General features: G+C 41.2%; 1 pseudogene; it reads left to right on the plus strand.

Moving 5' to 3' along the window:
• Positions 1 to 17,431: 17,431 nt before the first annotated feature.
• Positions 17,432 to 17,830, plus strand: LOC147625471 (secreted RxLR effector protein 161 pseudogene; annotated as a pseudogene).
• The last annotated feature ends 9,773 nt before the right edge of the window (positions 17,831 to 27,603 follow it).

Genomic DNA, 27,603 nt, shown 5'->3' on the forward strand with positions numbered 1-27,603 from the left:
AACACAGAGAGATAGGTGTGTAAACTCTTCTCTATACACAAGATCCCGAAAAACTGAATGAGAAAGTGGTGGGGGCTGAGGGGCAATATATACATCTCCATGTGAGCAGTCGGCCAGCTCGAGAAGGTGCCCACGACTGAGAAAAATAACCCACGACTGAGAAAATACCAGTCGGCCAGCAGCCTGATGCCCACGACTGGTCAGAACAAGTCAGCCAGCAGCCCAGATGCACACGACTGAGGAAAGTCCAGTCGGCCAGCATTGGGATGCTCCTGGCATCACCTGGCAACCCTCCAGCCACTAGGAAAAAATGGGAAAAATAGGGAAAAAATACGGGGAGTGTGGAAAAATGATATACGGGCGGGCACACCCACAACAGAGGCCCTGGTGTATACAAATAGACAGGAGATGACTTCTAACAGAAAATGCCTTCTCAACCCTGCATTAGAATCAGAGAAGAAAGGGGATCCCCTCCACTCTCTAAGAAAAATCGATCTCCTAGAAGAAAATAGGAAGGGTGGACCTGGGAGCAATCCAATGTCTTAGTGCATCTAGCTTTCCAAATATGCCATGCTGCAATGCTTGCCAAAGTCTCCCATAGTGTATCCACAGAAGCATTAGCCCTCTGGAAGGGAGATGTAGGAACATCATCTAAAGAGCAAAGCTGAACACCCTGCTGTCGTACCAAGAAGGCCCAAGAAGAGTCGCCACTGAACCCCAAGTCATAAAGAAGGGGAAATGGGCTAAAGAGCTAAAAATCTGGCAATCGCCTTCCAGATGATCCTTGCTTTTCTACAATCCCATAAACAATGTAGAATTGTCTCCACTGTAGAGGACAAGTAGCATCTACCTGAAACCTAGATCTGTAGTGGCTCACTGCAATCACACCATGAATGGATAACCAGAAAAAAAGGGTAACTTTCCTATTCCTGTAATATTTTCAGAGCTTCCTCGAAAAGACTTCTTGTTTATCAGCAAAAATATGAAAATTTCCCCAATGAGGAGCTCTAGAAGGCTTCCGATCCTTGCAGCTGAGCTAAAATCTCCTGGCATTACTAACTGTGGCACTGTGAATCGGAAGAAGGAAATAGTCTTCTCCCCTTGCTTTGCATCAATTTCAGATCCATTTTGAGTGCTCACACATAGCTACTGCCAATTCTCTCCATTACCTCACCGGTAGCTCTAGGAGCTTTTGTTACTTGTCTCTTTATGTATCGTCAGGAGCTTGAGACCTCTTGACCCCCTCTCTCTTGAGAGGGAGCTTGCTAGATTGTATCTTTCGAGTCCCATGTGTCATTTTTTTTGGCCGCTCAAGGACGTTTTACTTCTCTCTTTAGTAATGGATAGCTTTAGCAATGCCTACACGAAGCTCTTTCGAAGATACATGGGGGAAATTGGCACGTGAGAATGCTATTGTAATGTCTACAACCTTCATGCATGACATAACACAAGCCATACTTGCATATAAACACATAAAGGAACGGACATGAGACTCACCCACCTCGCTCCTACTACATCCCATACTTTATTCAAGCCTGATAGCCAGCAGCATTAGGCCAAGCTCTTGCCACAAGAGTCAACATCCCATACCATCGACCCACACCCACCACGTGTATGTGCAGAGCCGCTGCTCCCACAAATGAGCAACTGGGTCCTTATATAGGATCAGTGCCCAGGTGTCCTACACCTAAGGGTAGGTCCACACCATACCTTGCTCCTAAGGGCAGGTTCACACGTGACCTATAAGCGTTAGTTCACACACAAAGGCCAATGTTGCAAGCACCCATTGGCATGTCCGCCCAAGACGTTTGGGGAGGTAGCACTTCCCCCTTAAAATTAATTGATGTCCTCAACAATGTTCTTAATGATAAAGTTGGGGAAACGAGACTTCAATGAACGTACTATCTCCCATGCAGTTGTCGCAGTTGTCCCCTCAAGGCGATTCTTTCACTTGCCCAAATGTTTGGGATATTCCTTGCGTCTCTTGCGATCGCTTTATCCTAGGGTCAAGAACCGATTCGTGTTCGAGTGGAATGTAATGAGTAGTATCCTCCAAATTCAGGACTTCCTCAATAGATCCGAGCTCTTCATCCTGTCCAAGTCGTTCTTTCAAATGGCTAACGTGAAAAACAGGATGAACATGAACTGCAGGTGGTTAATCCAATTTCTAGGATACACTATTGATCTTCTTGGTAATTTGGAATGGTCTGAAGATATTTTATAACATTTGCCAGTACACATCGTTTCTGGGTCCTTCGTACCCTAAGGTATACCCACGTACTTTTCAATACACAAGGAATACAATGTTGGTTAGCATGGAAAATAGCACGAGCTTGTGTAGTCTTTACGCTTTCCATAGCAATCGTTAGCATCTCTTGCATATCCTGCAAGAAATCGGCTATGGATTGCATCTTAACCCCTTTGCGTCCATTGGCAATTGGTGGTTTTGGCTCATAAGCATACATAAGCATAAATGGGCTATATCCAGTAGCGGAGTGCTTACTGCTGTTTTAAGCAAATTCAATGTGGGGAAGATAATGTTCCAAAGCAGACTATCAATAGGAGATGTATGCACGAAGCATATCCTCCATAGTTTGATTTGTGTGATCGGTCTATCCATCGGTGTTTTCGAGGACGACAAGCACAAGCGGGTTTCCAATTTATGGAAGACTGTGTGTCAGAAATGCGCAATGAACTTACGGTCACAGTCACTGATTATTACTTGGGGCAAACCGTATGATATATAAAGACGTTCCACAAACAATTGAGCCAACTCATGACTTTTGATGGTGGATCTGATTGGTATAAACTATGCCATCTTAGTCAAGCGGTACATGATGAACCACATGGCATGATGACCATGATTAGTACGAGGTAATCCCACTACAAAATCCATGGAAATACTAGTACATTTTTGTTTGGGAATTTGTAATGGTTGTTACAGTCCCGCATGCTTGTGTCTTTTGGCTTTGTTAAGCTGACATTGAGAACATTGGCACACGTAACTTTCAACAAAAGCTTTTAGACGTGGACAATAAAAATATCGGCTAACCAAGGCCAAGGTCTAGTGTATGCCAAGGTGTCATGCACTAGGTGCATCATGACTCTCATACAAAATTTGCTGGCGGATATCTCCATTATTGGGGACACACACCTTAGCTTGCCTTAAATAAAAGTCCTCCTTTAATGGAGTACTCATCTGCTACCTTTCTCTCAGTAGCCAGCCTACGAGTGTCCGGAGCACCATTGCTTTCCGGGCTACTCCTTTGGTCTTGGACTTGTTGCCAAATCCCACCAAAGTAAGGATCCGCTTGACAACGCCATTTGAGAGAAAGATAGAAATGAGTCGAGATTTTCGAAAATGATAGAGCATTTACTAGCAAGAGATCCTAGTGAGATCATTGGCAACATGATTTGTTGCACCCTTTTGGTAGCATATCTCAAAATTGAACTCTTACATGAGTTCAACCCACCTTGCCTTTCGCCCTCGAAGCCCGGGCTGATCACAGAGATACTTCAAGGAATGATGATGGGTCCATGCTACAAAGCGGACACCATAAAGATAATGACGCCAAATTTTAAGTCCATGGAGGACAGCCAACATTTCTTTTGTGTGGTACACCTCAATTGGGTATGTGTGAGCTTACGGCTCTCAAATGCCACAAGCTATCCATCCTGATAAGTGACGACACTAACATCAAAGTCACCGGCATCCGTTTCAACCTCAAAAGGTGTGTTCGGATAGACAATCTACAACATTGGTGTAGTTGTGACTAGTTGTTTCAATGTTTGAAAGCATTAGTTAAGCTCATTGGACCACTCAACGGGTGGACTAGCTTCCCGCTTTTTGCTGCGAACTCCCTTTAACAATTGTGTTAAGGGTTCCGCCACCTTGGGATAATCCTTGATAAATTTCCTAAAAGAATTCGTGAAGCCCAAGAACGATTTCACTTAGTACAGAGGATAGGCTAGTCAAGGACTACTCTCACCTTTTTAGGATCAATACGGATTCCATCCTTCGAGATAATATGACCAAGATACAACAGCTCCATGCGAAAAGATTTGCACTTGGATTGTTTTGCGTACATCTTCTCTTGTCTAAGAATACGAAGAGTAAGACGAAGATGCTGTAAGTGTTCTTCCCATGATCGACTATAGAGAAGTATTTCCCATATACAGACAAAAGATATCATTCATCATTCATCATCTGCTGGAAAGTTGTGGGATCATCGGTCACTATCCTTTTTAGCGAGAAGAAGAGGAGCACTCCATGGTGATTTTTACTGGGCTCAATGAAGCCTTTCACAAGGACCTGGTAGTCCTGCAATCGCCTACCAATCTCATCCTCCTCTTTCGGGCTAAAACTATATGGCTGCCAAGAGATGGGTTTGCTACTGGGCAGAGTGACTATCTTGTGATCAAGGCTAGGACCACGAGACGGTGGCAATTTGTCAAGTAAATCAGACAAAAATACGTCAGCAAATTCAGTTAAAACCATGTCGAATGCTTTATTAATAGATGCAGAATGTTCAGTGGCAAGCACTTATGCTCACGCAAAGAAACATTATTTATTAAACATTCACAATTATTACAATTTACAAAGTAAAGAAACATAAAAGTTTGGACGTCGGGTTTCATAAATAAATGATTGAATTCCATTGCTGAAATAAGAGATACATCAAAGTGGTGTCGGAGGGTGGAAATCTCTCATCCACATAATATCTACCATCAAGTACAAACGAGATTACATGGGACTTGTAATCTATTGCTAAGGAATCTGTCCTACTATGAAACCAAGGCATGCCTAAAATAACATCCACATGGTTGAGGTTCATTGTATAAAGATGGGAACTGCTGGATTTTAAGGTCCAGTCTAGGCACCATCTGAGACATCGATCTTCGTGCGGTCTCTCCCCATAACAGACCACGTACTCGTGTGATCAGTGGGAGCCGTCCTGAGCTTGAGTTGTTGCATCACACGAGAATAAATCAAATTATGAGTAGAGCCATTGTCCAATAGAACCTTGATGGTCTGGTCATTGATTTCTCCACTAACGCGGGGGTTTTATCAGTGTGACAAGTCGGGCGACTACACATTAACATGGAAAATCTATGAAGTTTTTGCATAAAAAAATATACCTGGTAACTTGATAATGTTTACCAAGGATTTTGTTGCGGAGGTTTGATCGTCAGCATGAGAAGTCTTCTTGTTGAACTCGTTCTTCCGAGGAGTCGATCTTGACTGACTTGGTGTTGCTGAGGGGTTCTTCTTGGTCCAATGAGTAGAGAAGGCATAGTGAGAGGAGTCTCTCGCTGTTTGGCTGCCTCTACCCGTGGCCAAGGTCACGTCATAGTTCTTGGCAAACTTATAGATATCGTCCAAGGAATCCTTGGGTTCCTTAGGACCATTCTGGTACTCAAGTTGTAAACCAAACAGATAAAGCATGATGAGTACCATCTTAGGATGCTCCAAGGCCTTGATCTTATGGAGCAAGCCCATGAAATCCTGTGAGAGAAGAGACACAATGAAGTCGTGAACCCATGACACGAAAGCTACCTGGGGGCCTATCAAGTAGTCCACTTTACTGGTCCCTCCACCTAGATAATGACCACCGCTGGAGGCTGTAAATGATTTAATCATGGACAGCCCATAACTCAAGTAGATGACAACCATATCGTGTATCACTGAGACGAGCATCCGAAGCACGGCTAAGGTTCGTCTCCTTGTCCACTAGAACAAGTGCTTGGGTGAGATGGCTCACGTAAACCGGGTCAAGGGCATGATCAAAGTGGACCTAAACACGGGGCAGTATGGGGGGTCCGAAATGCTAAAGGCCGAATACGAATGGTCGGCGCCATTGTGTCCTTTGACCTCAGGCTATATAGAGGCGACCTCCCCAAGCTATTGGTATCAAGTCATTTAGTGAATAGCCCTTCATCTAGTATCTGTCTAGATCGCACTGAAGCTCCACAGCCATGGATGCAGATCCAAGGGTTTGGCACACATATTCTAGCTCGCCGCATTTTGTACCGATGCCGATACCACTTGATATATCTTCTATGCCCAGGCCTACCACATGCTGTTTGTTCACTACATCGAATGTACGAGAGGCACTCCGTTGGTTTTAGAATCGGAGAGGTCAAGACCATGAGGGATTGCAGACTGAGCATTTTGCACATCGGCAAGAGCTTCTCGCACCGATTTTAGCAAAGATGTTCAACCATGCTGTATGCTATGGTTTCCCACATACTTGGAGCACTACCACTATTGTACCTATACAACATAAGGCGGGGGTCTATGGGTCAATCCTAGAGAGGGAAATCAAGGCCTGTGGGCTATAGAACATGCATGTTTTCGAAGGCATCATTCTACTCTAGACCATATTTTCACCTTAGGGGCTGTCATTGAGGTGGCGAGATCGAGGCGTTAGAAAGTCTATACTTTCTTTGTTGACTTTTGGAAGGCCTTTGATACAGTCTCGCACTTTCGCATGATCAAGAGGTTCCAAGAGATGCAATTTCTGGAGGCCTCCTTTATGAGTTCGTTAGAGGGAGAGTTCGTGCCTTGGGAGGCCTATCAGACTGGGTGGACAACACCATTGGTGTAAAATAGAGATGCTCCCTTTCACCGACTCTCTTTGGGCTTTACATAGATGAAATCACATCCGTCATTGATCGTCTCAGAGGTGAGAGATCATTGCTGGTGATTTGATGATATAGATATTACTAAATGCAGATGACATAGATCTCTTATCGTTTTCAACAAAGAGATTAAAGAGGCACTTGGAGGCTCTGGAGGTGTTCTGCATGAAGAGATACTTGATAGTTAATGTTGGGAAATCAAGGTCATGATGAAGCCTGCACATCTGGTGGTTACTCCAACAGGAATTATGCAGCCAAGGATGTCAAAGTTAAGGTCATGGGTGCATAAGCTTAATGGGGATACACGCACGCCCAAGGAGCTTGATGAGTGGCTCACGAAGATAGAGGAGTACGTCTGCTTCTACCCCAAGCAAGATGAGGATCGCATCATCTTTGCTGGAATGCACATGCAGGGTTATGCTCACACTTGGTGGCGATATATGAGGGACTCCCCTCAAAGTCCAACCACACTAAAGAATTGATGGTCACCGCCTTTTGTATGTCCACTCATATTGGAGCTGTACTTGGCTGAATTCTATGCATTATCACAAACCGGAATGATTCAGGAGTACCTGCAGCATTTCTTGAGGATTTCCTTTTCTGTGCACGACATATCTGAAAAGCAGAAGTTGCGGCATTTCATCCAAGGGTTGCATCCTTCCTTGTGAGAACTCATAACCCGCAGAATACTGAGGAGCTGCCCAACTCGCAGAGGTGTTTGAGCCCAAGTATGCCAAAACAGATACAAGAATTCTATGGGCAGCACACATGGGTCTGCTTATGAGGCTAGCCTAAAATAATTGATTGGCATGATGGGGAATCTGCAGCAGCATCCTTCCCAAGGTTTCCCACAATATTGGGTAGCAAAATGCCATATGCAGAACCCTAAAGGCAATTGGATACAAAGCCAAGAGGCAAACTAAGTGTTGCAAATGAAAAATCAGAAATAAAATAGCACCCAAGGACCATCATGGACAGCAGGAAGAGGGCCAATATATGCTTTAATTGTGGTGACAAATGGACTCTCGAGCATAGGGACACGTGAAAAATGTGCAACTGTAGCATATCCAACTCACTCTGATTATTGAGGTATCTGATGATGAAGAGTTGATAAATGCGTCTTAAGTTCCTAGATTTGTCTCACGATGAGATAAAGGGAGCACATGCACAGAGCAGGGCTTGTATGAGTTTAAGATGATGCCATTTTGATTGACTACCTGCCATCTTCCAGGCACTCATGAACAAAATATTGCAGCCACTTCTCTTCAAATGCGTGCTGGCTTTCTTTGATGGCATCCTCATTTACAGCAAGAACAAACAGGAGCACGTTGAACATGTGAAACAAGTGCTGGAAATTCTGAGGTTGCATCAGCTTTATGCAAAGGCCAGCAAATGTGCTTTTATGGCAGAGAAGGTTGCGTATATGGGGCATATTGTGAGCAGAGATGGCATTAGGGTGGATCTGCAATCAAAGATTGGCCACAGTCACAAAGTTCGAGAGGCTTTTTGGATAGTGCTTTTTTCTATAGGTGATTATTAGAAGCTTTACCAAGAGAGCATCCTCTCTTACTGATCTCTCGAAAAAGAATGCTTTTATGCGGTTAGAAGAAGCAACTCAGTTTTGAAGACCTGAAAATTGCATTGACTCATGCACATGTCTTGGTGGGCCCTGATTTCTCACGTCCTTTCATAGTGGCAGAGGCTTGGGGTCCATTCTGAGGCAAGAGTATGGGGTTATAGCCTTTGAAAGCAGGAAGCTTGACGCCAAATAATTCAATTACCATGTTTATGATCAGCAGATGTTGGCTATCTTGCATCCTTTCAAGAAATGGCACCACTATCAGAGTAAAATCAAGGTTCAAACAGATCATAGGACACTCAGATACTTCCTCATGCAGTCGAACTTGTTAGTTAAACAGAAGAGATGGTTGGCTGCTATGATTTCGATATTGAGTACAGAAAAGCAAAAGAAAATGTGTCATGGTTGCAAATGCCTTGTCCCGTATGTGGACTTGCACATTGTCTGTTGTCTCTACCATTTATCAAGATTGGATTCATGGCATTCAGGAAGAGCACATGCAGACTTCAAGGGCAGCAACCATATTTTCGGATTTGCAGGAACCGTCATGCCAATGTCACCCTGACTTTAAATTGCACAATGGTTTGTTGTGGTGCAAGGACAGAATTTACCTTGTGACAGACTCAAGGTATAGATAGCTGGTTTTGCAAGAAATGCATTCTTCTCCCATCACCGGATGTCACCAAGGACTAATGAGAGGGTCAGGTAGAGTTTCTTTTGGGAAGGCATGTGGCGAGAGGTGATCAAATATGTTACCGAGTTGTTGCCTTGCGAACAGAATAAAGTGGAAAGCAAGCTACCAGCTGGTCTATTGCAACCCTTACCATTCTAGAAGGAAAATGGACACATATAGCAATGGATTTCATCACAGGCTTTACTTCTACAGAGAGAGGATGGGACAACATTTATGTTGTCGTGGATAGAATGACAAAACAGGCCCATTTCACACGAAGGCCCAATATTCAGGATCACACGTTGCTTGGCGCTTTGTTGAGCATGTGTTTAAGCATTGTCGTTTTCCCCAGGAATTTGTCAGTGACAGAAATGCAAAAGTCATGGGCGGCAAGAATTATTTACAGCAGTGGTTACTTTACTCACATCTAGCACTGAATACCATCCTGAGACTAATGGGACAGTCAAAAAGGGTGCACAAATGGGTGGAGGAATACTTGAGGCATTTTGTCATGATACTTAGAGGTCTTGGGCTAAGTGGCTGGCACTTGCTGCATTTTGTTACAACTGTACAAATCATTTATGTGTTAGCATAATAAGCCGGATTGAGGCAATGTATGGATGCAAGGTTGGAATGCCTTCTTCAATTGTAGACACACCTGTGAAAAATCAGCAAGCTCGGGATGACTTGGATTCCTCAGAGTCCATAGAAGGAAAATCAATTCCAAAAATTGACCCTTTAGTCAGTTCCTTTTTGTGAAATACAAGGAGTGTATGAGTGTGAAATCAAATCTCTAGTATCAAGCAATCCCAACTTGGGTCTCCTGCACAACCCTACTAGTAGGTCCAAAGTGCACCGGACCACATGGAATGAGCTGATTTCTCTACATTGTCTTCATAAGTTTTGCTATGAGAGTGAAAAGTGTTGGAGAACGAATTGCTCAATCAAAATTGTCAAAATAAACAGTATAATAAAGAACCTATGATCACCTATCGAGAACGTTTGCAGATATCATTCAACAATCGTTCGAGAAGGGCTGGGCAAATCTTCAACCTAATGATGTGCTCTGAATATATGCAACATGATCCCTCAAAGAGTAGATCTCTACTTTAGCAACTTGCATGAAGCCTTATTAAATATTTGGTGGAGTGAAGTGTATGTTCAATATGTATTGATGACCTCAAAGTCCTTTGGAGATTAGTTGACAATCAATGCTGACTGCAAGGACATAGAACAATATATGAAATTCAGCTTTGATAGCCATTAAAGGACATGGCTCTGAATGTATATTGTCATTTTATTTCCTCATACAATGGTTGTTGAGTTTGCCAAATTTTTGAAGGAAGATATCAGCACTGCTATGATTCCTTTGGTTTCAATAGTTTTAGTTTCTACTATGCATGGAGTTGATTTGTAAGATTGTGACTAATTAGGTCAAAGTTAAAGCCTACATCTTATACCTTTGTCTTTGTGTGATTCGTTTGGTCATGTGGATTTATCTTTCGTTGCAAATGTTTGGTATATTAATGCACATGCATATCTCTTTATAAAATAGTTGTTCGAGTTGTGCACCATCTTTGTCGGTGTGTGCGCTAATGGACTATTATAATGCTAAAATTTGCAACCGAATGTTTGAAGCATTTTACCGCTGGTTGGAATTTCATACTTGATAGTACCTACTATGCATGATGGGGTCTATGGTTTGTAATTATTGTGTGTGGTCTATCTTACGGATCTGCAGTTGTCCAACTTTTCTGTAGACACTAGGTTTGTTGTGGTTGAATCTTCTTGGCATCTCTTGAGGCCCGACAGAAACTCGGTATGCAGAGTTTTTGTACAAATATGTGCTCATGCTTTGTGTGATATAAAGTTCTACATGCCCTATTGGGTGCTGATGAAGTTAGTGGTATGTCATAGTAGTTGTTTTAATGTCCTTAGGAGCTATTGCAGCTCAGTGATGGAGACTACTCTTTAATTGGTAGATTTCACATGAATGAGTATGACCAGCTCTGGAGAGACTCATTGAAGAGATTTTCAAATGTAGGCATAAATTTTGCCTACTGGCGTAAAGTTTTAGTAGATATGGTGAAAAGGGCTTTAGATTTCAGTGGCAATGTGATTTAGTTGATCGTGAGTGAGTTCGATCAACTTTAAGACACGTGTGATGTGTGTGAAGATATGCGGGAGTGAACCCACTTAAATACATAATGACAATATGAGTGAATCCAATGTGGGAACAATTAATATGTTTGACCACTCGTGTGTGCTAATAGTTACAACCAAGGACGGTTGTTCTTCTCAAACGAGAGGACTATCACGCATAGCAAGGTCCTGGCCGAGGTCTTGGGGCCAGCCTCGGTTCGATTTAGAGGGTGAGCTTTCAGGTACGGTGGATGAGGGACCAAGGAAGCAGCCTATGAGTGAAGCGCTAGGTCACCTGTGCAAAGGATCCTAGAGGGTGATGACCATACGATGCTCGGGCTCTTGGTCGCCGAGCGACGATACCCACACGTGCGTGGTGGAAGATATTAGGACAAGGAGTAAGAGTTGTTTTCTGAATTCGGGGATGGGTTTGGTTGATTGACCTTGCTGGTCCTCAACGGATGAGTCCATGGCTCTTTTATATGGATCCGTTGGTTGATCTTGATGATCTTCAAAGGAGATTCTATTTTTTATATGTGAATATATTACCGGTTACAAGGCCCCTGAGTAGACAGGTGGTGAGCGTTCTGGTTGCCAATGATGTCATAGGTACACCGATGAAGGAATGATTGGAAATAAAGATTTAACTGGAGATTTTGAGGATTATGATCAGTGACACAATGGTTTCATTAAATGATTATTTTTAAAGATAGCTGATTCTGTGAAAAAGGCAATTTCATATTAGGTGTGTAAGTGGTGTGACTAGTTTTAAGTTTGCATGAATATCTGGCTAGGGGGAACTCTTTTCCCTGGTACCTGGGACAAAACCTAACCAAATTCTTAATTGGATCCCATCAGTAGAGTGGTTTTGGTGGGCGGTTGGCTAACCCATGGGACTTAGGCTGGACTGATGGATCCCTAAAATGAGATTCAATTATGTTATGGTTCGATAGATGAAGTAAATCCCGGATGAAAAATTGTTCTATGGAAAAGAATCAACGGCTGTGCCTCTCAATGAGTAAAAGAAGCGTTGGTCTCTATGATCCAAGTGCAATCTTTTACTTGATCTGACTTGATACTACGGGTTTGGTCAGATCAGTTCAGTTAATTAAGGCTTTTGACTACGTTAGAGAAAATCTTTTATCCTGGAGGAATCGCATGTGCTTTTCGAGCAAGCAAAGTTTTTTCGGGTTTGGTTTTGGAAGAACTGATGGATTAGCCTCTTGTCCGGATATCCGTGGTGGGCGAGGCCCCGAGTGTGGGACCCTGGCCCGCGTAAGAAGTGTTTCTCCCGCTGCTAGCACCCCTGAATTCATTGCGCGGTGGGGACAGGGATCTTACAACTGGTATCAGAGCAATTTGGCTAAAGTGGATCAATCGAGAAGCCAGAAATGTCATAAATTTACGAAGTAGCAGCAAAAGGTTGGAATTGTGTGATGAAACTCATACACATTGATATTTAGAATGAAATTCCTAAATTGATAATTGGGTCTTTAGATGGAAGTACTACAATTATATGGAATCCTTGACTTGCTTGAGACCTAGACATGATGGTATTTATCTTATAGTTCCAAGGACCGTGACTACCCGTATATACCGAGGGTATAACTGCAGCTCTTTACTGGCAGTATATACAAGTAAATCTAAGATCTTGAAATATAAGCTAAAATGCTATCCATATGATGAATTCGAATGTGGTTGATATGATTTTAAAACGATTTCCCCTGAAACAGAAATTCAAAAATAACTTTCCAGTGTGCAATTGGAATAAATTGAAAATAGGTAAAAAGGACCTTAGTCTGAGGGTCCAGATTTTTTAAAAATTTTGAATTAAGGTTCCTATGGACCAATAAGATTAATCGTCCAAGAAGTAAGCTAAACTGACCTAAAAATGGTCAAAAAGTGACCAAACTGATTTGGAAGATTCTAGAATCAGTTTGCTTGGTTAGAGGGTCACTTTTTCCCATAAATAGAAGCTTCCTCCTTTGTAAAAGGTTAATAGTGTTTATGCACTGTTACTCTACTCCTTCTGAGAGTCAAATACATTGAATTCACTTGATAATTCAATTATTTTTGACTAAATCTTCTCCAAAAGAACTGGTGGCCACTCTTGTTGCAAACAAGAGTAGAACCCTCAATCCCTCAAGCTAAAAGAAAGCTTACAAGTTCCATGTAAGCTTAATTCTTACTTATTGTGAATTTTAAATCTATGGTTTTCTTAAATTTTATGCTTTGTAAATGTTTGAATTAAAATCTATGGTTTTCTTAAATTTTATGCTTTGTAAATGTTTGAATTAAAATCTGATGCTATGCCTTAATGGAAAGGCCATCCCCTTCTCTTCTTTACAATTCAGCCTAATTAAAAGATTGATTAAACTCTTTTCATTGTTTACTCTCTTGATTTTTGAAAAATGGAGTAGATCAGAGATATTAGAATTCAAATTGGATTAATTCAAGTCATAACTTGAATGTAAAATTGAGAAATGGTCAGCCATACAAAGGAGGTTATGGTAAAATTTTCTTAAATTTTGTGAAACTAAAGTTTATCATTAGATTATTCTAAAAGAGTAATTCCTTCCGTTTGTGCATTCTAAAAGGTATATTTTTTTATTTCAAAAGTGTCATTCTCATTAAAATTGAATTTATGCATAGAAAGATGCATAAAAGAATTATTTTTATTTCAAAAGTGTTATTCCCATTAATTCTGATTTTATGCATAGAAAGATGCATAAAGGAATTTATTTTTATTTCAAAAGAGTTATTCTCATTAATTTTGATTTTATGCATAGAAAGATGGATAAAAGAATTTATTTTTATTTCAAAAGAGTTATTCTCATTAATTTTGATTTTATGCATAGAAAGATGCATAAAGGAACTTATTTTTATTTCAAAATAGTTATTCTCATTAATTTTGATTTTATGCATAGAAAGATGCATAAAGATATGTATTTTTATTTCAAGAGAAATTTTCTAAAGTTCTTTTTTTTATCATCATTTTGAAACGCAATCTTATATTTTTTACTTTATGAATCTTCGAAATGCAATTAGTTTTACTTGTCGATGAAGCTTTTCGAAGTTTAATATAAGGATCCGCAAAGCACTAATTGTGATCTGTTCGGAGCGGTAAATTCATCATCATCATTTTGAAACGCAATGTTATTGATGAAGCTGGCGAAGTTTCGAAACGCAATGTTTTACTTGATCCATGATGAAGCTTTCGTCAAATTTTAGGATTCTCAGAGCACTTGTCTGTTCGGCATCGAAAGTTGAACGCGATCTAATTTGCTTGTTGCTTCATCAGTTGTACCTTGCATCTGTCAATATTCCTCAAATCCTGATTCCTTGTCCTCATCAATTGTTGCCACTGTTGTGGAAACGTGGATCAAGGCTCTCATCACTTGTTGAAGTTGAAGATCAACGCTCGAATGCTTTGCGTTTAACATGCATGCAACTTGCTTGCTTTTGCTTTTGTCGTATGCTGGCTTTTGACGCTTTTTCAAGTTCCTGCTATAAATTTGGATAGCTGCACTAGGACCATGGCAACAGATTTGCAGCGTTCAACGGGCACAGACTACGAGGGATCGAAACATGCTGGCAATCCATGATCATGTCGATGATGAGATGCTCTCCACCGACATGATGTCCTTTACGCCTGCGGAGTATCCACCTTGGCGCTGCGTTGACAAGAGTGCTTCAACTATGCTTGCTTGCATTCAACAATTCTTGCGTAGACATGCATCGCTGTGTCAGATGAAGAAAAGACCTCCATCAGCAAACAATGCAAGGATGTTGCCATCGCAGACTTCGTGTTTACGGTGTGCAGCATTGAAGGTGAAGGCCTAGACTCCGTTGAGCAAACGCGAGAGTCGCTCAATCCTTTAATGTTCTGCACCAACAATGCTAAAATCGAATGTGCAGGTCTCCCATCGATAGAGTCCACCAAAGAGGCGCTTTTCGCATCAGACCAGATCATTGAGGTGCAACAATCCTTTCATGGAAACTTCTTTGATGGAAAGAAGCGATCCACGCTCAATATGTTCACTGCCACCCAGCTTGTTCTGAATAGGTCTCTATCTACTGGCCTGCAACAACCTATGCCTGATGGTACCCGCTTCATCAAAGAGCTGCATACCACCCTCTTCGATAACACTGAGGACTGGTTCGAAGTAGGGAAGTTCAGGAAGTGCTCAGCTTTTACATTCTTGTCAAACGGAGACAAGTTCAGCTATCTATCTTATCACAAGATCGCTCCAGAGCTCAATCTGTTGGTTGAGCGTGTCAACAAACTGTTCACTCACATTTTCACCAGGATGGCCGATAAAGAGGACAAAACTCTCATTCTCTTGAAGTTGGGAGGGACATTCTTTATGCAATTTAAGACAATACACCCCTTTCATGATGGCAATGGCAGAGTTCGGCGTCTCTTACTGGCGTGTCTGTTGTCCCCCCTCACACTATTTGGTGTAAATACCTTTTATGTGGACGGAGACAAATTTCCTATGTTTGTGGATCAAAGCACTTATATCCAGACATTTGAGAGCGATTCAAGAGATCCTTCTGAGCTCACTGCCCTGATCATAGAAGGCATCTATGTAGCTTGGAAGCGTTACTTCAGGGAGATCTACTGATTGGGGCCGCTTGGAGGTTTCAAAATGCTCATTTTCCAGAGTCATTTTACATTAAATCTCATCGACATTCCATGGTTCAAACTTTGATCGGTTGAAAGCAAGCCTTTTCTTAATATTATTGAGTGCTTCCATTGAGTTAATATGCTCGCTATATCATGGTTATGAGTTAATATGCTTGTTGTACTAATTGTGAGTTCTAACGGAGTGATCTCCATATACACATTTAAATCTATATAAAAAGCGACCACTATACGAGGTAGTCACCAAGTATTCAATCGGGTGTGAATGATAAGATGAATATTACTGTTGCAATCCAAAACAAAATGTTACATGACAGAGATCTCGAGACAGAGATAGGCACACAAATATACGAGGATCGGCGCATTGATTATGGATACCATCTTGAGATCGTATGAAAAAAGATGGAATGGTGTGTGGATGCACGGCGTCGAGGCACAGGAAGAGAAGCTCGCTCTAGCGATGCATGATACGTAAATACTAGGTAGTACCCAAGTGGTAACCTAGTGTGTGTACATTCAAACGATTTGTCAATTGATGTGTATATTGTGAGACTATAAAAACTGTGGAAAAGACAGAGAGAGGAAGCATGCATGCGAGAGGGAGCCGTTCCTACAAGCTATCACATATGAGCGATAACACTAGAGATGTTGCTCAAAAGAGCCGACCTTTGGATGTATGTAAATGGCACGAAGCAGATGCCTCCTGCCCCTCAACCTCTTCCTGTTCCAGCACCCCCACTCAAGCTGAAATCAACATCCATACTGCCCAGACGGATGCAAATCTTGCATGGCTTTTTGCTGATGCTAAGGCCTACTCTAACATGATCCTCAATTGCGGGGATCTACAAATACGGTTGGTGCACTCTCTTCCTACTTCTCAGTTGGTCTAGGATACTCTCAAATCCACCTATGACCATGTTGACATTGCAACTCAGATCACCCAACATCGTCGCCTCATCCTCCTACAACTACAAGAAGGTGACTCTGTTCCTGACTTCATCGATCATTGGCAAGGCCTCTTGGACGAAACAGTCAGTGCTGGCCTTGCAATACCTACGATTCAGCAGGTTACTATCCTTTTGTCTGCCTTACCACCCTTATGGCACCCCTTTGTAACTACCCAGACCAATCTTGCTGGGCTTACCCTTCCCATACTTATTGGTTGTGTTCTCCAAGAAGACACTATGAGGAGAACCTCCCTCCAATCCGACAATCCTCAACATCAGGCGTTTTCACCTTAGGCTTTCTTCACTGCCTCATGTGGAGGCCACAGAAACAGAGGACGTGGGTTTAGGGGGGGTTGCAACCAACCTTCCAGATACAGTCATCCCCCTTTGCTACAGACACCCCCTCAACGGGTTAACTCCAAACAAAACAATTTTTGCAGACCTGCCTAGAACAATTCATGGTCTCGCCATCGCCCTAAACCTCGCTCTCCCCAGGCTAATGCCATTGAAATACAACCGCCTCTTCAACTCTTCTATACCTCCACCAACGAGTCTCTTCAATTCCATGCAGAAGATGTTTGGTATCTTGATACAGCTGCGTCTCAACATATGTCTTCTCAATGTTCTTGGTTTCAAGATTACATTCCCTTCTCTCAACCCTTGACTGTCTATTCGGGGGATCACTCTCAACTCTCAGCAGAAGGCACTGGTCGTGTCCTTCTCCAATTGGTGAATGGGCAATCCCTGCAACTCACGGAAGTGTACCACGTCCCCCAACTGAGGAAGACTGTGCCTACATGATGGCTATTCCATACCGGCGAGCCGTCGGTTCTCTTTGCTATTTGGTGTCTTGCACTTGCCCGGATCTCACCTATTCCACCTCTCAGGTCTCGCAATACCTGCAGAACCCTAGCCTTGTGCATTGGAATGTTGTCAAATGGATCTTCCATTATTTGGTTGCCACTGCTGACACTGGTGTGGAATATAACTCAGCTCCCTCCTATCCATTACATGGGTGGTGTGATGCCGACAGGGGCAGCGATCATGACACTCGCAGATGGACAATTGGTTATGCTTTCCTTTTATCTGATGGCCCTATTGTGTGGTACTCAAAGAAACAGGCTACTGTTGCCTTGTCTACGGCTGAGGCTGAATATGTGGCCGCATCTACTGCTACTACTGAAGCAATTTGGCTTTGAGGGCTCCTGATTGATCTTGGTTTCCCTGAAGGTGATCCATTACTCATCTATTGCAATAATAAGTCTGCAATTGATATTGTCAACAACACTAGCCAGCCAGATAAGCAAAAGCACATCGAACTCCGCCACCATTTCATCAAGGATGAGATCGAAGAGGGTCGTTTAAAATTGGAGTTCGTGAGCTCTTCTAAGATGGCTGCTGATATGCTCACTAAACCTCTACCAAAGACGGCACATTGGATTTGTTGTGATTCCCTTGGGTTAACTCGTCCATCTACACTCCCATTTGATCCAATTTTCGCAGTCGCTTCTCGTTCCTCTACTTGAAGTTCCTTTCAATTTTCTGTTTTGCTGTAATGCATTAGGAGTTAAGGGGGGGTGATGGAATAACATTAACTAGATTACTGCTTATTAGATTTCCTAACCTTATTTGATTATGCAAATAAGTCCATTAGGGACACGGTTGTAACTCCCTTATCTTGGCAGTTGCCGTGAATACATGCAATCGATTCATTCTCTTTCCCTCTCGCATGCATGCTTCCTCTCTCTGTCTTTTCCACAATTTTTATAGTCTCACAATATACACATCGATTGACAAATCGTTTGAATGTACACACACTAGGTTACCACTTGGGTACTACCTAGTATTTATGTATCATGCATCGCTAGAGCGAGCTTCTCTTCCTGTGCCTCGACGCCGTGCATCCACACACCATTCCATCTTTTTTCATACGATCTCAGGATGGTATCCATAATCAATGCGCCGATCCTCGTATATTTGTGTGCCTATCTCTATCATGTAACATTTTGTTTTGGATTGCAACAGTTATATTCATCTTATCATTCACACCCGATTGAATACTTGGTGACTACCACGTATAGTGGTTGCTTTTTATATAGATTTAAATGTGTATATGGAGATCACGCCGTTAGAACTCACAATTGGTACAACAAGCATATTAACTCATAACTCACGATTGATATGAGCGAGCATATTAACTCAATGGAAGCACTCAATAATATTGAGAAAGGCTTGCTTTCAACCGATCAAAGTTTGAACCATGGAATGTCGATGAGATTTAATGTAAAATGACTCTGGAAAATGAGCATTTTGAAACCTCCAAGCGGCCCCAATCAGTAGATCTCCCTGAAGTAACGCTTCCAGGCTACATAGATGCCTTCTATGATCAAGGCACTGAGCTCAGAAGGATCTCTTGAATCGCTCTCAAATGTCTGGATATAAGTGCTTCGATCCACAAACATAGGAAATTTGTCTCCGTCCACATAAAAGGTATTTACACCAAATAGTGTGAGGGGGGACAACAGACACGCCAATAAGAGACGCCCAACTCTGCCATTGCCATCATGAAAGGGGTGTATTGTCTTAAATTGCATAAAGAATGTCCCTCCCAACTTCAAGAGAATGAGAGTTTTGTCCTCTTTATCGGCCATCCTGGTGAAAATGTGAGTGAACAGTTTGTTGACACGCTCAACCAACAGATTGAGCTCTTGAGCGATCTTGTGATAAGACAAATAGCTGAACTTGTCTCCGTTTGACAAGAATGTAAAAGCTGAGCACTTCTTGAACTTCCCTACTTCGAACTAGTCCTCAGTGTTATCGAAGAGGGTGGTATGCAGCTCTTTGATGAAGCGGGTACCATCAGGCATAGGTTGTTGCAGGCCAGTAGACAGAGACCTATTCAGAACAAGCTGGGTGGTAGTGAACATATTGAGCGTGGATCGCTTCTTTCCATCAAAGGAGTTTCCATGAAAGGATTGTTGCACATCAATGATCTGGTGTCTGATGCGAAAAGCGCCTCTTTGGTGGACTCTATCGATGGGAGACCTGCACATTCGATTTTAGCATTGTTGGTGCAGAACGTTAAAGGATTGAGCGACTCTCGCGTTTGCTCAACGGAGTCTAGGCCTTCACCTTCAATGCTGCACACCGTAAACACGAAGTCTGCGATGGCAACATCCTTGCATTGTTTGCTGATGGAGGTCTTTTGTTCATCTGACACAGCGATGCATGTCTACGCAAGAATTGTTGAATGCAAGCAAGCATAGTTGAAGCACTCTTGTCAACGCAGCGCCAAGGTGGATACTCCGCAGGCGTAAAGGACATCATGTCGATGGAAAGCATCTCATCATCGACATGATCATGGATTGCCAGCATGTTCCGATCCCTCGTAGTCTGTGCCCGTTGAACGCTGCAAATCTGTTGCCATGGTCCTAGTGCAGCTATCCAAATTTATAGCAGGAACTTGAAAAAGCGTCGAAAGCCAGCATACGACAAAAGCAAAAGCAAGCAAGTTGCATGCATGTTAAACGCAAAGCATTCGAGCGTTGATCTTCAACTTCAACAAGTGATGAGAGCCTTGATCCACGTTCCGACAACAGTGGCAACAATTGATGAGGACAAGGAATCAGGATTTGAGGAATATTGACAGATGCAGGGTACAATTTGAGGAATATTGACAGATGCAGGGTACAACTGATGAAGCAACAAGCAAATTAGATCGCGTTCAACTTTCGATGCCGAACAGACAAGAGCTCTGAGAATCCTAAAATTTGACGAAAGCTTCATCATGGATCAAGTAAAACATTGCGTTTTGAAACTTTGCCAGCTTCATCAATAACATTGCGTTTCAAAATGATGATGATGAATTTATCGCTCCGAACAGATCACAATTAGTGCTTTGCGGATCCTTATATTAAACTTCGAAAAGCTTCATCGACAAGTAAAATTAATTGCGTTTCGAAGATTCATAAAGTAAAAAATATAAGATTGCGTTTCGAAATGATGATTAAAAAAAAGACTTCTTCCGGATAGTGTAGATTACATTGTGTTTCGAAACTTCTAAAGCTTCATCGAGTAAATGCTAACATTGCGTTTAGAAATGATGCGCGATGATCAGGATAAGGATGAGATGAGATGATCAGAGACAACGCTGAAAGGAGAGCAATTCAAGGCTTCATCTAAAATTGATCACGTTGCGTTTCGAAATGATGAACGAACGATGTCGATGAGCAGATATTGGTGATGATGAGAGACACATTGATGAGAGACAGAGCGCTCTACCGAGAAATACATATTGAATTCGCAAGGAGGGAGTAGGATCATCACATGAGATGAGCAAACGTTGATCGAAGATGGAGCAGTTGACCTGCAGATTGATCTCCTCGAGATTCCGGCGTGATGAAAATGCAGATCAAACAATGTCGTTCTCAAAAGCTCTTAGCTCTTTGCTCTTGTAGATTGGTTGACTACGGAAGCGCACAACAGCATTCTGATGTCGCTAGCTAGCTAGGGTGACGGAGTGATGGCAGGTTTTATGGCAAGTTTTATGTCAAATTCGATTTGGTGCCAAAACGCCCGATTTTAATTACACTTTACTTTTTTTTAAAATGTGACGTGGCAAGAAAGTACATTTACAACAGTTTCCAACTGCGAGTGTCACGTGCCTCGACGTGTCTGATTAAATCTATGGTTGGGAAAGAGGGACTTCAATTCCTTTTGATATAGTTAACTTGTGTCCAGGGATGTATTGATACATTTTATCCCCTAATTCTTCACCACAATACCTATTAAGGCTTAATTGCAACAAAAGGGATATCGTTAATTCCCTTTTTCATAACGTCTTGCTTTGCATAGTGTTATCTCGGAAAAGAGAAGAAGACCCAACTACATCTTTCCTTTGAGGACGAAAGCTTGTCATGTGCACATAGTTTTCTCGATTGTCAATCTTGGCTTAACTCTCGAGTCTAAGGGTGTGGATTACCCCCCTCATAAGATAACACTTTGCTTTTACATGTGAGGCCGAGGAGAGCATCCCCTTTTTTAAACTAATTATTGACCTTTCAGTACTTAGTTTTTCAAAATAAGGGAGCAAACTACCACCCTTGACTGATTATGAAGGTATCCCTCTTAAGCCTATTCCCATCAGGGTAATTCCCATCAGGGTATGGACTGTGCCACTTAGGCCTTACTCTTAATTCATATACAATTTCCCTCTCTTGGCTTGTCAAACACCCCTTAGGCCGGCCCTAACCTTTACATTCCCCTAAGCCGGTGTGTGGACTAACTCCCTTAGACCTTGCTCCACTCCTAATGTATTTCTAATATTCCTCTCTATCCTTGTCAATGTAGGAGGATGTGGACTACCTCCTCAATCATAAATTGTAAACAAAGGGTGTGGACTACCACCTAACTATCCTCGATTAATGTTGAATCAAGTGGTTTAACCTCCTTTTGACCCCTACCTCTTATATTCCCCTCAGGTGGCAGACTCCCTCCCCTTAGGACTTGCTCCATTCTTAATATCTTGTTATTTTCTAACCTTGTTATTTGTTGCAAACTACCCTCCTTATTCATATATTGTTGATAAAGGGTGTGGACTACCCCCCTAATAAATGTTGTTAGTCCACACACAAATTTACATAAATTTGTCATGATGTTTGTCTAACTTTTAGCATCTATAGAAAGGCTAGACTTGCTTTGAGGTAAAAGCAGTAACAAACTAGGGTGCACGGACATTACATGTCTATTCAATTCCCACCCATTTTAAGCTACTATGTTATGACATCTAGTTTATTTGTTTATTTGGATGCTGGTAGGTAAGTGGATCCTAACCTTGAAGCTAGTGCTACCTCACAAATTTGTAAATTGCCCTCTCGTGTACTTCATTTTGTACTCAAAACACTAAAATGAGAGTTCATCAAGTTATTATGAGTTTCATTTTGTTTGAGCATTCGTTTGCTAGTTTTTGCGGGGGTCTTTAAAACTAAAGCACACGACTTTAACCCCATTAATCCTTGGCCGGATTAACATCGTGCGGCCTTGATCTCTCATTTTTTCGAGTTGATGTGTATAGGAACACTAGAACAAGTTCCTAAGACATCTAGGCTTCAATGATGACATTTGGAATCCTTTGACTCAAGATCCAGACCATACTCGCTTTCTTTCTAGATAATGGATTTCATTTAAAAAATGATGCAATTTGAAGAATATGCACAAGGAAAAGACACGCCATCAACCATCAGCATTGCCTCCCTTAATATTGGTTGCAACTACTCTTGGTATTCCAAAAAGAACCGCATATTGCTAATGCATCTCTGCACACCTTCCTACGACAACTCAATTATATCAATAGTGGAGATGAACAAGATTTGGAGTTCTACCACATGACGCTCCCTCCTTTTGTGAAGAAACCTCTTTTTGTGAATAATTTTCCCTTGATATCACTACCTGATCTTAGTTCTTGTGTTGCTCTTGACCTCAATCATTGATATTGAAGGTCTCGATGCCTTAGAAAAATAAGTGTTAGCCAATTTAACTCAAGCCTTCGCCCTCCATGAAGAATTTTGCTTTTGAGTGAGATTCCATTGGGCTTGCTCACAAATTACCCTTGATTCCATCATTACGACTTCAAGTTTTCAAATTTTGCTATTTGTGAGCATTGCATGTATGAAAAACAAACTAGTTCTCCACATGAGAAATCGTGTGGCAAGCAGAAGATTGAACCAACATTGTATTCATTAATTTTGAACTCGGCCACTGTCCAAAATGAGAGAAGGCAAGTTCAAAATGAAATTTGTAAAATAAATTAGGAATTTGTAAGACATATTAGACTTTTATAAAATTTAGACTGTATGATATTAGACTTTTATAATAAATCATGAAGATTGAGCCAACAATGTATTTAGTAATTTTGGACTCGGCCACAGTCCAAAATGAGAGAAGGCAACTCCTAAATAAAAATTGTAAAATATATTAGACATTTGCAAGACACATTAGAATTTTATAATATTTCAAATATTTTTTTAAGAACAATACACGTAGAGTTATAAAAGAAGTTGATAAATTAACCTACAATTTATGTTAGCATTTTTAATGCTTTGAATGATAGCAACACCTAATAATGGTTTCAATAAAAAAGATTACACCTAAAAAACCATGAAGATTCAACCTTCTTAGCTGGATCAAATAAAGGAAAGGCCGGTAAGGACCCATGTACATCTTCTTCAGAGGACAAAAAGAGGAAGAAGAAAATCAAATGCTTCTATTGTAACAATGCGGAGCGCAGAGCGAGTGCTAGAAGAATGCACATGAGAAAAATGACACGAGGAAAGAGTTTGGCAATAGTGCACAAGAAGTAATGGGGGAGCTATTTGTAGCGATGTAGGAGATTTGCAGCACAAATGTGGTTCACGTATCTACGGATGAGTCTTTGATTATTTACAATGGTGCATCATGCCACATGACTAGTCATAAGGATTGGTATAACTCTCTACATCCGGTATAGAATGACATCCTGATAGTAGTTGACAATGATGCAAAATGTCCAACAAGAGGAAAATGTATGATTGCCCTGAAGTTAGATCGAGTGGTAAAGCACTTGTCTAATATTCTTTATGTGTCAAATATCAAGAGAAACTTGTTGTCTATTATTGCGATCACTGATCAGGACCTCAAAGTTCACTCAGATAAGAATGGTGTGGAGATTGTGTATCTTCAAGGGAAGGTCATTGGCAGAGGAACTCAACACAACAACATTTAAAAACTCTCATCTTTCAGTGCTCAGGCCAATATGAGCAATAGTAAGTTGTGCCATGAAAGGTTCGGTCATCTAAACCGAGCATAAATTTGGAATGATTGTCGACTTGCTAGAATTTGTGACCTCTATGGGAAAATGGAGATGGAAGCTATGGTTGGCTCCTATTACTTCATGACGTTGATTGATGACTATAGTAGGAGAATCTGGATATACTTCCTAAAGACCAAGGAGCACGCTCTTGGAAAGTTTAAAGAATGGCATGTGATGGTTGAGAAAGAATCGAGGAAGAAGTCATAGATGTTTAGGTCAAATAGAGGTGGCAAGTTCACATCAAGTGAATTCAAAAGTTACTACAAAAGTCATGGGATCAAGAGGTAGAAACCCTCACCAAATACACCACAGCAAAAAGGAGTAGTGGAGTGCTAGAATCACATCATCTGTGAAATGGAAAGGAGTATGATGAAAGGAAAAGATCTACCAAAGACTTTTTGGGCTAAAGCATGTAAGACAAAAGTACACATTTTGAATCACAACTTTACAAAGTTTGTGACAAGGATGACTCCACTACAAGCCTTTTCTGGTAAGAAACCTTCAATAACACATTTCAAAATTTTTGGAAGTGACTATTTTGTGCATGTTACTGATGCTAATAGGAACAAGTGGGATCTGAAGAGCTAGAAATGTATCTTCTTTGGGTACAGTGAGGACGCAAAGGGTTACCGCCTATATAACCTTGTGACAAAGAAGGTGCTCATCAGGCACCATGATGTGGTTTTCTTAGAATAGCTTCATCAATTGGTGAAGGAGGCCTCCCCAGACACCTAAGATCATGTGATATACATCCAAAACAATCACCAATAGTAGACCAAACTCCCCCAATAGTGCTTGGGAGGATTGAATAGGATAAAGACAAAGAGTAGGACAAACATGCAAAACCACAATGGTAAAGGCCATTCCCAAATTGGGTGAGGTTTCCCATAGTAATGAAAGCTTTACAAAAAAAGAGTATGTGTGTCTGTGTGCATTTGTGTGTGTGTGTGTGTGTGTGTGTGTGTGTGTTTAGATTTAGAACTCCCATCATATCATGAATCATACAATCAATTTACAATAGAAAACCAAGATAGAATTATCAAGGTAGAATTGCACTATACAATTAGAATTAAACTATAAAATGAGAATAGACAATTAGAGTTAAATAGACATGGTCATACATATATGTTCCAATGGTACAATATGTAATCTTGAGTTGGTATAGTAGTTGTCGGGGTAGCCAAGCCTCCAATTACTTGAAGTGTAGGGAACTATACCTACCAGCCAACCATACAAAAATCATAGTTAGGAATTTGTGATAATTTCTAACTATGTTACACTCTTGTTATCAATGTCACAAATAATTGCAGAAAAAATAACCTAACTACCCAAGGCAAAGAATGGTGCAAATAACTGAGTACAAGTCAGACCTAATCCATCATGAGTGTTGGCACACTAGCATTTAGAACTTCCAAGGGAATTTATCCTTGTAGGACTAACCAAAAGAACTCCTGCAACAATGAACTAATGATGCATTAAACAAGCAAGGGTTAAGTCATATAGGAGTGCAAAGTCTTAGCTTGTCGACTTTGCAACACTGGTATTTAGAGAAAGAATCAAAATCTCCTCAAGATCTATAATTGTTCTTTTTACATCATCTCAATCCAAGTGTCTATTAAAAGTTATTGAAGAAAGAAGTATCAACTCATAAGAGTGTAGAATTTTAGACCTGCCGACATTTAGAACACTATATCTTGAGAGGGGATAATCGACATGGTTGTAAATTAGGAAGAGCCCTGACCTAAGGCTGTGCATCAACTGATCTTTAGGTGACCAAAAATACTGCGGTATGCAAGCATGCATAAAAATCCAAAGATTCATACTTGTGATATGCAAGCAACCGTAAGACTAGACCCATGATTCTGATCCGAAAATGATCAGACCCACAAATTTGAAAATTGATGATTTTGAAAAGATCTCAATACAGAAAAGGCTTCCATAATGAGATAGAAGGAAACATACATGATAGAGATGAAGTAGGGAATGGCCTTAGGGAGGGCCACTCCATCGGTTAGGCGACTAACTGGTAGCCGGGAGCTTGTCATGGAATGGCCCTTCGCAAGGCCATTCAATGTCATGGGGGAGGTACTTGGACATTGCTATACCATGGGTTGCAAGTCCATGAACCAAGAATTTGGCCGATCCTTGACCTTGACTGAGCAAAAGAGCTATCACGTCAAAGGAATAACAAAAGCTCAGATCGTCATTGAAAGAGACCAAGGTGAGAAGGCCAAGTATGATCACTATGACTCTGACCCAGCAAGCCCAACATGAACAATTGTAAAGGGGAAGAACAGAGCAAGAGTGTCTTAAGGGGAAGGGTGCACCTGAGGTGTAAACTGTTGAGGGAAGAGGAAGCGTGGTAGGAGGGCTGAAAAACTAGGGTTTTCAATGGAAGGATGGTGAAGGAGAAGTGAAGCTTTAGCAAGAGTAGTGTTAGGGAGACAAGTCAGGAAGGTGAGATGGAAGCAGTATGTAAAATTTGCAATATAAAGCACTGCAATGAGTGAAAGCAACAAGGGTGTTGCTAGAATTGCAACTATTATTTATAAATCAAGGGGATATTAAAAGGTTAGAATAGGATGGTTTTGTTATTTAAAAATATCAAGGATAAATGAACTTAAATTGAAACATCATAATAAGCCACAAGTGTAGTGGCACATTTGAGCCATCATAAACTAGAAGTATAGTGGCATCACCAAAAAACAAGTCCAATCTAAAACCAATAAAGTAATGGCATCATAAAAATGATTAAAACAACCAAGGCATATTTAGTGTTTTGAATATTCCAAGCATCCAATAAACCATCGTCATAGAGTCTACATGAAAAGTTAGTAGGACAGAAGCAAATCAAGGCAAATAACAATGTTTGAGGTATGTAAGTGAACAAGGCATGTATTCCGAAGGTGGAACACATTTTGATCCATACTTCTGAACTAGGTGGCATGTTCAAAATATTAATTAATGTTTACATGTGTGTGTGCATGCGTGAGTGCGATAGTATGTGTGGGTGTGTGTGTGTGTACGTGTGTAAAATTGTAGTAAGAGAAGTGTGTGTGTGCGCGCATGTGTGTACATTTGCATAGGGTTCCAAACATGAACACGGCACTAATTGATTTTGGTTGC

This window comes from Cibotium barometz, chromosome 24, assembly GCF_041138505.1.
Source record: "Cibotium barometz isolate CiBa-2024 chromosome 24, ASM4113850v1, whole genome shotgun sequence".
Taxonomy (NCBI): domain Eukaryota; kingdom Viridiplantae; phylum Streptophyta; class Polypodiopsida; order Cyatheales; family Cibotiaceae; genus Cibotium; species Cibotium barometz.